Raw genomic sequence first — 17,061 nt, forward strand, 5'->3', positions numbered from 1 at the left:
GCTGTGGGAGTGTGTGGGCGTGGTGTTGTCTTCTCCCTCTCCTCCTCCTTCGTTCTGGCCCCTCCCCTTGTCTCTCTCTGCCCCTGCCTTCTCCTTTAGGTCACACCTGCTGCTCATCTGCTCTCGTTACAACCAATTACCCTCAGGGGTGATATAAGCTGGAGAAGAGCAGTGTGGAGGAGGAAGGAGTGGTTTCTGGTGGTTTTCCTCTGTGCTGGTCAGAGTGTGCTACTGACTTAGGTGTGGAACAGCCTGTTGCGTGTGACCAGCCTTCTGGTGTGTGGCTCTGGTGTGTGAGTAGTGCTTAACTGAGCAGTGATTGCCCATGAGTGACGGCGGCCTTCATTAGTTTGTGTGGCCTGCCTGGATATTGTTTGTTAGCAGCGTTGCTGTCTCTTTCTGTTGAAACCTTATTGTTGCTTTCTTTGAGTGGTCATTACCACTTTGGGTTGACCTCCCTGATTCCTTATTAAAGCAGCGGTGCTGTCTCCTTTTGTTGTTGCCATTTATGATTATTGAGGTGTTTGCCTACAATAAAGATCTATTTTATGTTAAATACCTCTGCCTGGCGTTCTTTTCATTCCACCTGGATCTAACTGTTACTGTCCCCCACCCTCATCGCCTAGACTTTTAGTGGGGACGTAACAGAGGGAATATTTTGCTTTATTTTCTTGTTTCGTTCGTTGTATTCGTTGTATTTCTATTCAGTTGTACATAGAATTTGTATTCTATTTTTATCCTATTGTATATTTTATTCTATTTTATTCTACTGTATATAGTATTTTATTTTATTCTATTCTGTACAGTTGTGTACTGTATTTATTCTTATTATATTCTAATTTTTGCTTCATAACTTTTGCACTGTCCACTTCCTGCTGTGACAAAATAAATTTCCCACATGTGGGACTAATAAAGGTTATCTTATCTTGTTTGTTTCAGTATTAATATAGCCACTTTTTGGATTATTCATTACGTCGAAGTTTGGATTTTTTTTATGTTCACTGGAAGATACATTTTAATGTTAACTTATTTTTGTTTCATTTTATATTTGTCTTTTGGTCGAGTGAGTAAGACAGACACTTGAATGCCGTATAAACACGGTTATAGTGGAAAAACGAAGCCAGCTTCTTTGTTTCCCTCCCCACCAGTGTTTTTTTTTAATTTAAATAAAATGCTTTTGTTTTTTTCTCTCTTTCTGTTATGAGTTTGAGTAAATGAATCGCACAGAGGGTGCTGTTAAAACAGCGCTATTATTTTTTCAGTTGACTGCTTCTCTTAGCTTCAACCAACATTATAAGCAAATGTGCTCATGGGCAAATAAATAAATTGCTCTTGTAAAAACAGTCGGTGACAGGCTCAGCCTATCATCGATGGTCGATATATTCATCCAGTCGCCCAACCTTAGTCTCTTTTGGACTTTTTCTCATTGTAGACCTAAAAAGTAATTCACTCAATTTGTGTACATTGACACAAATCAATAGATATGAAAATGCAAGGATACATTTCCAGCCGGGGTACCTCCGATCTGAGACTGTAGTTGAAATAATTTAAATGTGAAATATATATCTTAGTTTTTTTTAAACTTCGTATTGTAGCTTCTTTCTAGGGTTTGTTGACATAATACTTTATTGAAAACCAATAACAGATTTTTCAACTCGGTGGTTCAAATCTCCACAAGATCTCAGAAAATTAGAGTCCAAATTATTTATCTGTGGGCTAACATTATTGGTTGATGTATTTACCAAAATCGACATTGATGGAACCAGATAACGTTTTAATTTTCAAAGTAAAGATGAGACGGGCAAATAGCTTTCAAAATTGTTATGATAATTGACCCCTAACCCCATGGAGTTACACATCTACTCATAACCAAACATAACAGCTATTTGGGAAATCTGTTGATATTTCATGTGTCTGAAGGGAAGCTCAGTGACTTGACCTCTGCAGAAAATAAAACAAACAGTTGCAGAGGACCTACAAAACCACATAAGGAGACAAAAAAGCTTATATCTTTCAATCTTCCTGTTGCTGAATCTTATGCAAAAAAATTATGGGTGGTATTACATGTCTCAGACCGCAAGCTTGTTTTCCAATAATCCACAGAGTCGGGAACGCCATTCTCTCCCCGTCAAACGCTCTTTCACTAACACTTGTCAGGTTGGTGCAGTCTACGAATCATGAGGTCTGGCTGGTATTATTAATTCAACAAACACAAAAGCACATACATGTAGAGCCATCTTCACTGTGCTCTCCTCTACATCCACCCACCAACTGTACATAACAAACACAGCAGGTGAATACATTCCAGCATGTCTACACACACCTGAGGGAGGGATTTGTTTTTCCAGCCAAGCACCAGGACATTGTGAGCCATGACAGCTACTGTCTCAGTAGCAGGGTTTTTCATGGTTTCAGCTGTAAATCAGAGCTCAGTGCTGGAAAGCAGCTCGTTTCTGCAATTATGCAGCTAATTTCAATTCTGCTGTTTGCAGGAGTCAATTATAGTAACCCACTCTGCAGGTTTACAAGGCCTCGGTGCAGTTTTAATGTGAAGCCGCTTTAAATTGCACCGAGTGCTGTTTAACATGCATTCGTCACAGTGGTACAAGCGGACGCCTCTCAAGTATTAATACAGTCATTTTCAGGGCACGAGAAAATTTAGTTAGGGGACATTTCAGATGTGTGCAACCACACAAACGTGCACAAAGAAATACACACAAACCCAAGGTGAGCTTTCCACCAAGAGCTCAGATTTGTCAGTGCTCTGGGGAGGAGAGAAATGGAATAAGGCTTCTTTTTTTTAATGCAGTTAGAGGCCGCTGCACCGTGTCACCTACTTGGTGAAGGACACACGTCAGCCTGTGAGCTGCTACCACAGCCAAAGCTCATCATCTTTTCTGCTCTCTAGGAATGGCCACAGGGAGAGGGACCAAGCAGGCTTTAAAGACGACCTATTATGCTCCATTTAAGATCCATAATTATATTCTAGGACTCCAGTAGAGCAGCTTTGCATGATTTCCAATCCAGAAAATTCTTATTTATCTTATATTGGGCCTTGATGTAGCACCTCTGTTTATATTCTAATTATATGACAGACTGCAACAAAGAGTGTGTAGCTCCTCCATTTGTCAGTGATGGAGGTTCAATGAAAATGTAACTATACAAAAAAACTATTTTATTCTTGATTGCTTTTTCAGAATCTATCCAAACATATTGAAGCCCAAAAATAACAGTGCAGAACATGAAAACCAGAATAACAAAGGTTACACTCATTACCTGCTTGTTGTGGAAGATAATACTCTTTCAGTGTGTCCCTGGTTATAACTGTACATCACCACAATGCTGAAAATACTGAAACAGAAAATGCCCGCTATCAGGTGGCGTAGCAAGAAAAGGTTATCCTGCTCTAACTGTATAGCAGCTTCCTGGCTCATTGCTTAACGCTCTTTCACACATACTGCAAGACTAGAATTATAAAGAGCAACTTAGCTACACTGGAAATATGCCTACTGTCATCATGAAAAATCACAAGCCACTTGGTCTGATTATCAATAAAAAGCTAACATTTCAGCAATATAGTGTCACTTAAAGTGCTACTGATGCTTAACCACTGGAATTTATAAATGTGCTCAGGCATTAGCCTTGGCAAAAATCCAACTTCATACTGGGTTGTACTGAAAAGTCCAATTGAATTCAATTTTATTTATACAGCGACAAATCACAACAGCAGTCCCCTTAGGTTACTTTATCATGTAAGCTAGACCCTAAAATCATATGACCCCCTATGAGCAAGCACTTTGGCGACAGTGGGAAGGAAAAACTCCCTTTTAACAGGAAGAAACCTCTGGCAGAACCAGGCTCAGGGAGGGGCGGGGCCATCTGCTGTGACCGGTTGGGGTGAGAGAAGGAAGACAGGATAAAAGACATGCTGTGGAAGAGAGACAGAGGTTAATAACAAGTATGATTCAGTGCAGAGAGGTCTGTTAACACATAGTGAGTGAGAAACACCCAGTGCATCATGGGAATCCCCCGGCAGCCTACACCTATTGCAGCATAACTAAGGGAGGATCCAGGGTCACCTGATCCAGCCCTAACTATATGCTTTAGCAAACTAATCTTAACAGTACAGATAGTGTCTGTCTCCCAAATGCAAATTGGAAGCTGGTTGCATAGAAGAGGGGCCTGAAAACTGAAGGCTCTGCCTCCAATTCTACTTTTAAATACTCTAGGAACAACAAGTAGGCCTGCAGAGCGAGAGCGAAGTGCTCTCACTGCAAGGTCATTAAGATAAGATGGGGCCTGATTATTCAAGACTTTGTATGTCAGTAGCAGGATTTTCCATGTCCATTATGAAGCAAAATGTGGCTTTTGTGTATGTCTGTGTCCATTCTGTTTTCCTCTCCCGGTCTCAGTCACACAGCTTTAGAGACCAGTTCGCAACCCCCTAATAACCCCAGTCGGGGTTAAAAAATGTGTATTCCTGGGTAAAACTGGTCACAAAGAAGATGCGGCACCAAAAACTTCTTTTGTGTAGTCACCTGTAGTTTGGATGAAAGACACCGACTTGTGTGACTAGGACCTTAGGCAAGCCAAGCAAAGCTTTTAAGGTTTTCTACATAACTTTAAAAGCCTTAAACTAAACTTTGCACACCTTAATCAGCTAAAGTGTCTAAATTTGTACAATCATTAGTTTGTGAAACCGTCTTGTGTTTATTTCCAGGATTAATTATTTGGAGACAGACTTGCTTGGATTGTGAAGGAATATGAATATTTACATAAACAGGTTTAAAGCCATGACAACCTCATATTTAATACTTTGAATAACTTCAATCTGCAAAGCTCCCCCATCTGGTGTGGGATGTCAGAAAAAAAACATCCACACCTCAAGTCACAGTGAGATATAGAGTCATTTGCTGGCACCAAAGTTTGATAGCAGCTCAAGAGCAATTTACATTTTCACAAGTATGATTATGTTAGTCTGGTATGTTGCAGGTGTAAGCAGACAACTCTTCAACTGGAAGACTTCCTGTTATGACAGGTGTCTGATTTACTTAAAAATCTTTGAGGACATAACTGAATCCCTACCAGCTGCATTGACGTTGTTCTATAGTCATTCTGACATCCATAAAACATCACGCTAACTCTGCTGCTTCAATGTAATCAGCCTTTCATGATCTCTCAATTGTCTGGCAGCAGGGCCGAAGGGGTTAAAGTGTGAATGAAAGAGCGCAGGCTTGGCAAGCATCATGAAATCCCATTTCATGGTCGGGCTTTGGCATCACAGCGCTGTTTTGGATCTGAGTTTGGGGACAGTCAATACACAATCAATAGACTTCATTTCCCATCTTCACAGCTCAGCAACAGAAACCAATAAGGTTCACGAGTACACTCAGGAAGTAGACAGGTGCAGCTTGAGGATTTGAAATTTGGAACGATATGCAACGTCTATTTGAGACTACAACTTCAGGTGATGTATTTAAATGTGTAAAGCAACGGTGTTGACGAGCATTAATAGATACGCATTCTGAACAGATGCAGTTTAACATGAGCATCTCTGAGTGAAGCTGTTTGTGGCTGGGTGAATAACTCACATAAAACTCTGCTGCATGCATTCTCCTTGCCTTTCTTCATGGCATTTGTTCAGTGACTGAAAATTAATATGATTTGAATTTTGAATTAAAAGTTAGACTCTCTCACATGAATCCAAATTTTACTCACATTTGGTCCACTTTTTCCCCCCTAGCTTGAGCAGAGCTAGCCTCTCTCTACAGTGAGCATGGCTTTATGCCAAATCCCCACCTCTGAAAAGATCCGTCATAGCACAAGCTCTTTCATCGCCCGCAGCACTCTAAACCTTTAAGTTGAGTCAGGAACTCAGTCTTTTATATTCTTGCACTCAGACATGGCTTGTGCATCAATTATTCACAGTCTACTGTTTGCCAGAAGTGCGGAATTGAATTTAAGACCAATAAAATCGTGGTTTAAACACAGATCATCAGTGATTCATGAGCAAACAGTCCACGCTATTGAAGGTGAGGGCAATATTTACCTTCTCCCTATAATAAGCTTGTTTTTCTTTTGTAAATCAAGACATACATAGGTTAGGCAAAGTATGAAAAAATAATGAGAACACAACTGTTTGGATAATGAACATGAAGTATCTGTATATGCGTGGTGATGTGTTGGGCTCAGAGTTACGTCATGTTGAGGTCATGAATAAGAAATCAGCAGATGCAATTTGATTAACAAACGCCCAAAAAGCTTGAGAACCCTGCCTGAGGACTTTTTTTTGCCTTTTTATATTTATATACGAATCTCTACAATCTCTTTTTTTGTGCAGTGATAGCAGACAGATGCATTGTGACAGCCCACACATGGGCAAGTATTTTTGCACTGTTCTGTCAAAGAACAAGCCACAGCAGTCCCACTACTGTGACACAAACCCACTCACACAATCTCAGAGAAATGCAGTGTGCAGTGGCCGCCTGATATGGTAGAAAAAGCCTGGCAATATCGGTTTGATATCATAAATAGAGTCAATAAACATGCGTGTTTGTCCTATAGTTACAGAAAGAAATATTAAAATAAATCAACTTCCTGTGCCCTTCACAATGCTTATTTTGATAGCCCATTATAATACTATGGCTGGCTGATCAGAATTGCAAAGTGAGGGCAATCAGTATTTGCATAGGTTATAAAACAGTGGTATGCAATCAGAGCAAGCACACATGAGGTGACTACATAATAAGACTGCAGGAAAGTAATTTTTCTTCTCTTGGTGTCTAAACTACAGTGATAATGTGCTTTAATTGTCCAACAGCTCAAATTAACTTAATTTCCTTATTGCCATGTACGCAACTGTGTGTGCTGTCATCAGGGCCTGTGAAAAAACAACAACTGCTACACCTTAAAATCAAGTGTGGAAATAAACCTCACCACTAGCTTAAAGTTTAACAACTCCAAATCAGCCCCAGGGCAGCTCAAGCAGGAGGGACTTACTGGGTTCTCATATCAAAAATGTACCTCGTGAACCTTTCTCTGCCTCATTATTCCAGAGCGTCACCCACCCAGAGAGTCTATTTTAGCGTTTTCCAGCTTGCGCCGGTCAAACTCATTGATCGTTGTGTTAAAGGACAAGTAATTGTGGGTGAGTGGTGAGCTCTGATTGCCTCTGGGCTTCTTCAAGACCAATTTGTCTGCTTGTCACTTTAGGGCTGGTGCTCGAGGCTCAACGTGGGGCAGGGAAAGAGCTTGATGGGAAATGTGATCTCCTGGTGACGTGTTGAGTGCTTCCTCCTTGTCTGTTTGTGAGAATTTGCTTGCTGAGTGTATTACACAGTACTGCATGTGCTTCTAGGAACCATTGTCAGATAATCAGACCACTTTGTTTGAGTTATTGTTTGCAGACTTGTAGGCTATTGTTGCTACACAGCTCAGTAATCCAGATGGGCCTCAGACAGGCTGCAGTTCCTGATCTGGCAACTCGAGGCTGGCTTTAAAAATTGCAACAATCTCTCGCCTAAGAATGTCCAACTATAAAAAGAAATAAATATGTTTTGATCGGGAGAAGAAGCAGCTGCTCTATAAATCTAAATTGTTTTTTTTCCATACACCCCTGTTAAAGTTTATTAAAAGCATGGACATGCTGACTGGCAGACGGGTATACCATGTCTTCCAGACACCACCTCAGCTAACCGGACTCAGTGAACCTTTTGGAGCCTTTAAATACAATCCAACAAATATCACCAACGGTGATGAAATTGCATGTTACATGGCACTTGCTAGCCCCCATACAGTCAATACATGCATCCAGCTTACCGAGTATGCTAGTGTTAACTCTTAACTTAGCCCTTAAATTAAACCCTGACGTCTAAAAATAATAATAAGATAGCAACAGCTACAAAAAAGATGATGCTTCCAGAGGGCGATGCCTGTCCTTGCTCTATATGCAGGTTTCCTTCATAGGTGTAAAAATATTGTCTTATCGAGTCATTTTATTTGGTAGCTGTAAGAAGAAATGTCAAGTGTTTGATAATTATGCCATTATAGTGAACTTTCAGATTGAACACCAAAAAAACTAAAAATCAATAGAGCCTCTTGTGCTACATCTTATTTATTGATCTAAAGAGAATTAACTGACTGGCTCAAGCACATGATTTAAAATATCATCCAGCATGCCGATGCTATTCTTTCATATATCAGGCCAGCAACCTAAACTATAACAATGCAATCTGATTTAAGCTAAATGGAATTTCGCACATCCCATCAGCGTCTTTCGCCAATAAAAACTGACTTGCTGTGAATACATACTTTAATGTGACGGCACCTGCTAACACCTTGTCAGAAAAACCAATCACAAAATAACATCCGGCATCTTTAGTGAAAAAGATCATCACTTATACAGCGTGTACCCGCTTTAGAGCATTTTCTGTGTTGTTCCTGCGGGCTCTGGATGTAGCCAGCCATTACAGAACAAGGGCCATTTTTCATGTGTAATGGGGTCCTCCATTAAACATGAACCTGGAGGAACTATCATTTAGCTTGGCGCCATCACCTCCACAAACCAGCAGCAGATACTAGAAGAGATACAGCCTCTGTGACACACTGGCAAAGGGTAAAGCTTTAAAGGTTGGGGAAGAAAAAAGAAAAAACGAGACTGTACAACCCCCGAGAAAATTACCAATTAGGTCATCTGTGCAAGCTGTAATTGTGACCTATAGGTATGTTAAAGACAGCCACATGAAAAAAGTGCATGTAAAATATGGAAGTGGTGTTGTTACCCTGGTAACCTGGAAAATGTAGCTTTCTACATGTGTTTAACCCTCAAGCGACTGAACTATTTTAGCGTAAAATGATTGAGTGAGGTTATTTATGACCCAATTATAGCCTATACAAGAATGCTTTATTTAATATCTATAATAATATCTATAATAACTATAACAAATTATGTCTTTCAGTCAGATCTTTTGCATTTGGCCAAAGTTCTTAAGTAGACGCAAATGCAGGACTGAGGAGGCAATCAGGCAGGTCGTAGCATAGAAGAAGAGATTTTCTTAAAGTAACATAAAAATAAAGGGAGGCACTGACATCCCAACACAACCAAGACAATAACAAGATTTTAAAAGACAGGGGTATACTCAGAGTACTGGCTAAGTAACACGCCACAGGTGGAAACCAGGTGAGAAAAATGACAGAGCAAACAATCACAAAAAAAGGAAGAAATAGAAAGACAAACAGCCAATACTGAGGCATGACAACTACCTAAAAGATACAAAACAGATGGCAGCAAAAATGGGGAAACACTGAGGAGAAAAATTAGAAACACAAGAAAGAAAACAGGAACTGTAATGCAATAAATACCAAACAAAAACCAGGAACCATGAAAGAAGGCTTCAGCAAGTAAGTCTGGCTAATGTCAGTCTGTTAGTCATGAGTCACAGGAAAATTGCAGTTGTAAAAAAACATAACTTTTCCTTTTCTTTACCGCAGTAATGAACCGTATCCTGCAGAAAAAAAACTAGAGTCCGACAAGTTAATTAACCAAGTAAGAGAGATTTCTCTCCCGCGTGGGTCACCAGAGCAATACCACAGAAAAATAGATTCAACCTGACTCATTGGTGGACCATTATCAGCTGATAGTAGCTACTTGGCAACCTATCAGCATTTATTATGACAACCAATAAAATAAATTTTAGAAATACTGGAGGCGACCAGTGGTACCCCTCAACCTCCTAGTAGATACACCTATGGTATTAATTTCAAAATCCTAGGGTTATCAGTAGAGATGGCACGATACCACTTTTTTATGTCCGATACCGATACCGATATCATAAATTTGGATATCTGCCGATACCGATATGAATCCGATATAGTGTTTTTTAATCAACAAAACTGTTTTTTAAATATCTTGCTGCATTTTGTATAAGTTCATACTCAAGTTTAAAACAACAACTACACTAAAGCTATTCTGTTATACCTGTATGCAAAAAAATATTCATAGTTCAGCAATACTACAAATCAGAATAGAATCAGAATGGGGTTTATTGCCAGATGTTGAGGTTTACAACATTAGGAAATTGCTGCGGTGCTTCAGTGCAAACAATAAGAATTAAAGTGCTATGTAGAAAGAAAGATATGTGCATGAGATATACATGAGATATATACATGAGAATAAGAATTATGAGTGCTACGTAGAAACATATATACATGAGTGCAGGTGTGATCAGTGCCAAACATGAAATGATGCAGTGACACAGCGTAGGGTCATGTGTTAGTGGCGGGGACAGTCATGTGGTTATTGTTCATGTGTCCAACAGCAGAGGGGAAGAAACTGTTCTTATGGCGAGAGGTTCTGGTGCGAATGGACCGGAGCCTCCTGCCTGAGGGGAGCAGGTCAAACAGACTGTGTCCAGGGTGAGAAGGGTCAGCTGAGATCCGAGGCTGCACGCCGCAGTGTCCTGGAGGTGTACAGGTCCTGCAGAGATGGGAGTTGCAGCCAATCACCTTCTCAGCAGAGCGCACAACACGCTGCAGTCTCTGTTTGTCCCTGATAGTGGCTCCAGCGTACCACACGGTGATGGAGGAGGTGAGGATGGACTCGATGATTGCAGTGTAGAACTGCATCATCGTCCGTGTTGGCAGGTTGAATTTCTTCAGCTGCCTCAGGAAGTACATCCTCTGCTGGGCTTTCTTGATGACGGAGGTGATGGTGGGCTCCCACTTCAAGTCCTGGGTGATGGTGGTACCCAGGAAGCGGAATGAGTCCACAGAGGTGATGGGGGTGTCAGTCAGGATGATGGGGGGGAGTGGGGCTGTGTGCTTCCTGAAGTCCACAATAATCTCCACTGTCTTCTGGGCATTCAGCACCAGGTTGTTGTGGCTGCACCAGGTCACCAGACGTTCAACCTCCCTCCTGTAGGCAGACTCGTCCCCGTCCGAGATGAGCCCAATAACGGTGGTGTCATCTGCGAACTTGATTAGCTTGACAGACTGGTGGGTGGAGGTGCAGCAGTTGGTGTACAGGGAGAAGAGCAGAGGAGAAAGAACACAGCCCTGAGGGGAGCCGGTGCTGATGGTCCGGGAGTCCGAGACATTCTTTCCCAGCCTCACATGCTGCTTCCTGTCCGTCAGGAAGTCAGTGATCCACCGGCAGATGGGATCAGGCACATTCATCTGGGAAAGCTTGCCTCGGAGATGGTCTGGAAGGATGGTGTTGAAGGCAGAGCTGAAGTCCACAAACAGGATCCTGGCGTAGGTTCCTGGGGAGTCCAGATGCTGCAGGATGAAGTGTAGGGATCAATCTAATAAACTTAAACCTACACCATCCTCCCTATTCTGGTATTTTAAAGAGTACTTAGCATAAATATTAAGCAACCTAACTAATAGGGTTCCAACTCCCAGCAACAACAAAAATAAATAAATAAAAAATAGGGAACCACCCCTCACGCTCCACCTCATGATGCTTAATCGACGTAATCAACCTTAATTTGATGCAGTGTGAAAAAAAATGCACAGAAATCAATTATTTTTCAAGAAATATTAAATAGATTCAACATCTTTCTTCAACAAAATTGCAGACTGCACAGATGGTACCTTCCCAAAGGAAAAAGTACTATAGCTTACTAGGGTATATTAGACTTAACAGTTACTATATACAATAATGGACTTCTATACATTTTACATCAGATTAAAACTTTGGGTGTAAGATTCAGATAAATATTAAATAATTAAAAGCTCGACATTTTAAATGAGAATAAGAAAGAAAAGTATGTCTTTGTGCCCCCTTTTCCCTGTTAATGCCCTATCGGCCCCCCTGGCTAAACTTTGCTAGATCCGCCCCTGCACAGTTACCAGCGTCAGCTACGTAGAAAAAGATCCTCGAGTAGAAAGTAATATTAAATACATTCTAACAACAGCTGATCAAGCTTAAACGTGCTGCTGTTGTTCAGCCGCTGGTTTCCTCTTTCTGGTGCAAAGTGGGCCAAAAGCAAACAAGAGACACGGACTCGCGACAGAAAAGCCGATCAGCTGATCGTTAAGCAGTTTCATGATTGAAGTAGCAGCAGGAGAGGCAGTCGCTCGTTAAGCTTAACGCAGGAATGCTTTACAAACATTCAGAGATGGACTTACACACTTGCTTTACTTCTCTCGGGGATAACTTTGTCGGAGATGAAATGCCGGGTTGCTAGCGAAGCTCCAAATGCTATCCAGACCACCGACAGGTCCCGCATGCCACAGCCGCTCTATCACGTGATGCATACTGCTCCGACGTGCTAACGTTCTGAGGTGAGTTACGGCGTGTTGCAAGTTTTGTGAGGTGCTTTCGTGATATTTAATGGATCGGATTACATTTTTTATTTTTCTCCGATATCCGATCCAGTAATTTAGGTCAGTATCGGACCGATACCGATACGTAATATCGGATCGGTCCATCTCTAGTTATCAGATTCACAAAATCTTCAGAAAACTTGACCTCTGACCTTGCCCTTGAGGTCAAGGTCCCTGGGATTAAACTCGTCTGAGAACATTTGTACATACACCTATGTCCTTATGCTGTAGATAAAGTCGTATGTCACTTCATTCTCTCTTTATTGCATTCACAGACTTGGAAACTTGGAACCACCCACCCGCCAGGCTGATGTTGGAGTAACCCCTTCAGCCTTTTGGTCACTCATCACCCAGAGGGCACTCTGTAACTTAACTGTTGGCATGACTCATGTTTGGAACGGCAGCTCAAGGTCCCCAGTATACCTTTTATGCTTTCTTTCGACCACTACTCATGCTAGGGCCTTCGTCTGGGTCTGAATTTTCTCCAGGGCCCAGCTCAGATTGACTACTTTTTCTTCTCAAGTATTTATCTATTGCTGTTATGTGCTGCGTCGTCTCACACCATGACTATTATATAATTCCTTCTTCATCTTGTTCTGTTTTACTGGCAGTTGGCAACCCATTTAATTAGAGCAGGTAGCTGTACTGCCATCTAGTGAAACAGAATGTAATTGTTCTGACCGTTACGTTGGTCGCTTAGAGCAGCGGTCCCCAACCCCCGGTACCGGGTACCGGGCAGCAAGAGATGAGGCTCGGGTGTGAAATTCATGGTTTTCATGGTTTTTAGCGTTAACTCAGTTTCCCTGGGTCTTTTCCCATGTTTTATGAATAAATCTCCTCTTTTTTGTACCGGTACTGGTTTTATTTTGTTGTATTTATCCGCAACACCTAAAGGCCGGTCCGTGAAAATATTGTCGGACATAACCCAGTCAATGGCGCAAAAAAGGTTGCGGACCGCTGGCTTAGAGAACCAAACAAGTGGAACCAGATAATCTTCCACGGCACACCTGATCATTTCTCACGGGACACCTATGTGCCGCGGCAGGTTGGGAAACACTGCTCTAAATCACTAGATATTGGTACAGTCCTAAAAATGTTATAGCTGTACCTGTAAAAAAAAATTGTAAGGTTCTGGAAGAAGACTAGCATTTAAAATATTATACTAACAGATATGTCAATAACATCAGTTATCTCTTTGTCATTTAGCTGCTACATAGCTTAGCTTTTCACCGCTCAATACATTCACAATGAAGAAAAGTAATACACCGTGGCTCCTAAAACCAGGAAATGAGAAAAGACAACGAATACTACAGCAAGCAAAGTGAAAGATCCCAGTGAATTAAATTCAATGAATTGCTGGGGCTTACAACTTTTTAAATTGAGAACAGGGTACAGTAAAAAAAATAAATAAATAAAAAATCAGGCAATAGAGATTTAAGAACAACCACCAGCTAGCAACAAACCCTTTTCATAATACCCAATCAAATCCCATGAGTGTCTGATTACACAGACAATACCAGTGTGAAACATGGCAGAGAAATCCAGTCTCCTACTCGGCCACACTGAAACCCTGAAATCCCACACCACTATCCATGCTTGACAGACAATATCAGCCTCCCCCACAAGAGGCCCTTATCTTTGATAGCACTTTCCATCAGCACATTGTGAAGAACACTGCTTCAGTTGCAACCACTGTTACAACACTGGCTCTCAATATTTGCCCTGTATGAAGTCATAGCTCATCAGACAGCTTAAGTGAAGTGATGGTCTATAAATCAGAAAGCAAAGAAAAAGTAAGAGTCTAATAAAAATCCATGAGGCGCAACTAGAGGCGGGAGAAGTTCAAGCTTGATATTTTACCTTATACAATTATGATTTTCACAGTAAGGAAAGACTTTAACACATTACCCCACCTGATATTACAGCTTAGAACAGACACACGAATGAGTTCATGCATCTTTTAGTGAAGAAATTGAAAGATAAATCTAAAAGCTGTATATTTAGAAAAATGAGGGAAAAAAACCCTTAGCTGCTACTTAGTTGGACGCCCTACTGCTTAAACTTAATTCAAACGTCATCTAAGTTTCTGTTTAATGGCTGCATATGCTCAGAACACCAGACCACATGTTGGCTTCTTTCTGAGATCAAACCAGTGATTATACTTATTTTATGCTGGCTCTATCAAGAAATCTACACAAGCTGCTATATGAACGCTCACTGTAATGAGCATTCACTATGATTATGCACTTAATCATAAAGTTTTGATTTTTTTTTCTTCCAATAAGCTAGGTGCAGCGTGCAGCCAGTAGCTGTTTGTCAAATAAGTATTTTCTCTTCCTATTAATGCATCTCACATGTCACCTCTAACTGATTCTCACTAACCCTGAAGTTTGCAGAGGCTGTTTTCTCTGCTACCGTGTCTGTTTTTTTAAAATAAATTATCTTATTGTCTTATCTTAAGTATTATGAAGGATTGATACTCCCTGGTTGTTGTTTTTTTAGGCTTTGTTGAAATCTAGTTCAAATGTAACTCAGCTAGATGATAAGATGAAAATGAATTAAAAGCACAGTCTTGCACTGCGTTCTCTCTGTGTTAACATTGGCACATTGTTTGGCTTCTCTGCAACAAAATGGACACTTCTGAGAATAGTCATTCTGGCTCAGTCCCTGGCATCAAGTGATACATTTCACAAAGGATGAGAATGGAAATGCAGGAAGGAAATATTGCTTTGTGCGCATCTCTATTTTCTCCTTCAGCTTTTCCATTTCTGCTCCAGCGACTCGACTCTATTTACTCTAGCAAAGCTCAGATTACACTTTTATCCACAGACCGGAAGAGATTAGAGCTGTAAACAACAGCATTACAATCCCCAGGCTGAACAACATACAACTTTTATTGTTTGTTGTCTTTGTTTGTTCTTAATAAATACCGTTAAATGTGAAACCCCATGCCCGAGCAACCAGCTGCATTTTGGTCTGAATGCCCAGCAATACAGCAGGCAGCGATGTTGTCATTGTCGCAGACTGAGCCAAAAAGTAGCTCTGTTTACACTGTCCTCAAGTCGTCTGACCTGACCAACCAGGATCTGAACTGATGTGACCTGGATAAAGTGGTCTGTCACGCATATGAATAATATTTAGCTGAGAAATGTGTCTGAGAAATAATGCAAACGTGACGTCACATTCACGAGGACAATCGTTAATTGAAGGTTTAACGATAAAAATACCATCAAAGAAAAAGGCTGACCATCTTTTATGGTACAGTAGTGCGCAAAAGTCTTCCTCATTTCAAGAGGATCCCACACCGCTTCAATAATGTTGGGGTCCGGCCTCTGGGGAGGCCAATCCATGACTCCTAGTGTTCCACTATATGGTTTCACTATGTGTTTGTTTTTAATCTACACTGGTTTGTTTGGGATCATTATCATGGTGAAAACAGATCTGTTGTTTTCCAGGTTGTATTGCATAGTGGATCAAAACCAATTTTGACATGATCTCCAACACCACTGGCTGAAACCTTGACAGAGCCTCCTCTGACTGTACAGAAGATCTTCACTGTTGTACGTCTCTCCTGACTCCCTCCGAACTGATCATTTGGACCCAGCATTCCTAACTTGGATTCATCTATCCTCCATGATTCACTTCCTTTAAAATGGCTTCTTGACAGCCACCCCTCCACTGAGACCATTTCTGATGAGGTTTCAGTGGACAGTAGATGGATCAACTGAAGGACTGGATGGCTTACCCAGGACCTGGCTTTTCTCTTTTTCTCAAGGACACGCCTTTTAGATACTGTTCATGTGCTGTAAATCGTTTTTTCTTGTCCTGTTTCTTTGAATTTGTTAGAAACACACCAATGTTTCAGCTAATAGCTCTTTTGCATCAACCAAACTGTTATACTTACTCTATCCCCTCACTTAAATGTCACTTGCATGCCTCAGTGAATCATAGATCAGTGTTAAGTGGTGTAACATACAGAAATGAACCCAAAAACTGAAAAAGTGAAGATGGCCAGGTACATGAGGTGGAATGAGTGAAAAAGCAGCCAATAGTCAGTGAGTTAGTGCTCAGAACCACACTTTGCTTAAAAAAAAGTGTGGCTTCTTGGAAGCAACATATGAAGAAATGAGCGGCATGTTCAGAGCTTTTCCACAGTGCTATGTTTTTACCATAAGAGATGGTCTGCCTATTTCTAGTCAGGCAGGAAACGTTGCATTCAAATAAGTGCAAATAAGGTTAAGTTTATTCAAAGGCCCGTATTGCATTTGGGGGTAAGGTAGTCCTTTCCACTATAAAAATCCATCTGGGGTTTTGCAATGATGGATTTTCAGGTAAGTGAATCAAAATCATCCAACTGATCCATCTATTACTAAACCAATGTAACTATTCCCCAGAAAATTGACTGTGATTAATCATCTCTGTCGTGTAATATTATTATTATTTATAATGCAGATCTCTTAGAAGGCTGAAAGTTACATTGGAATCACTTAAAACAGAACATGTCAGAAGAATAGGTACAGATTTCCTTGGGAGGGGCACAGTTTAATCAGAGAAGATAGCAGGAGGAAAAATAGGCTGCAGAAAAGAAGTGACAAGAGCGGAAGGGTAATCCATCCTTATTAGGTACAAATCAAATGCATCAACCAGCCAGTCTGAGGCAATAGAATGGTCAGGGTGATCTGTGAAACAGTGCACAGGACGAGATAGGCCTTAGCTGCTCGGGCCCGAGCTGTG

At 41.0% G+C, this 17,061-nt stretch overlaps 1 protein-coding gene across 4 annotated transcripts in view; it reads right to left on the minus strand.

Moving 5' to 3' along the window:
- The window catches only part of kcnip4a (potassium voltage-gated channel interacting protein 4a), a 153,962-nt gene that overhangs the window by 76,434 nt on the left and 60,467 nt on the right, over window positions 1-17,061 (minus strand). The window lies entirely within an intron of this gene.

This window comes from Haplochromis burtoni, unplaced genomic scaffold (genome assembly GCF_018398535.1).
Source record: "Haplochromis burtoni strain Fernald_Lab_line unplaced genomic scaffold, NCSU_Asbu1 Contig_198, whole genome shotgun sequence".
Taxonomy (NCBI): domain Eukaryota; kingdom Metazoa; phylum Chordata; class Actinopteri; order Cichliformes; family Cichlidae; genus Haplochromis; species Haplochromis burtoni.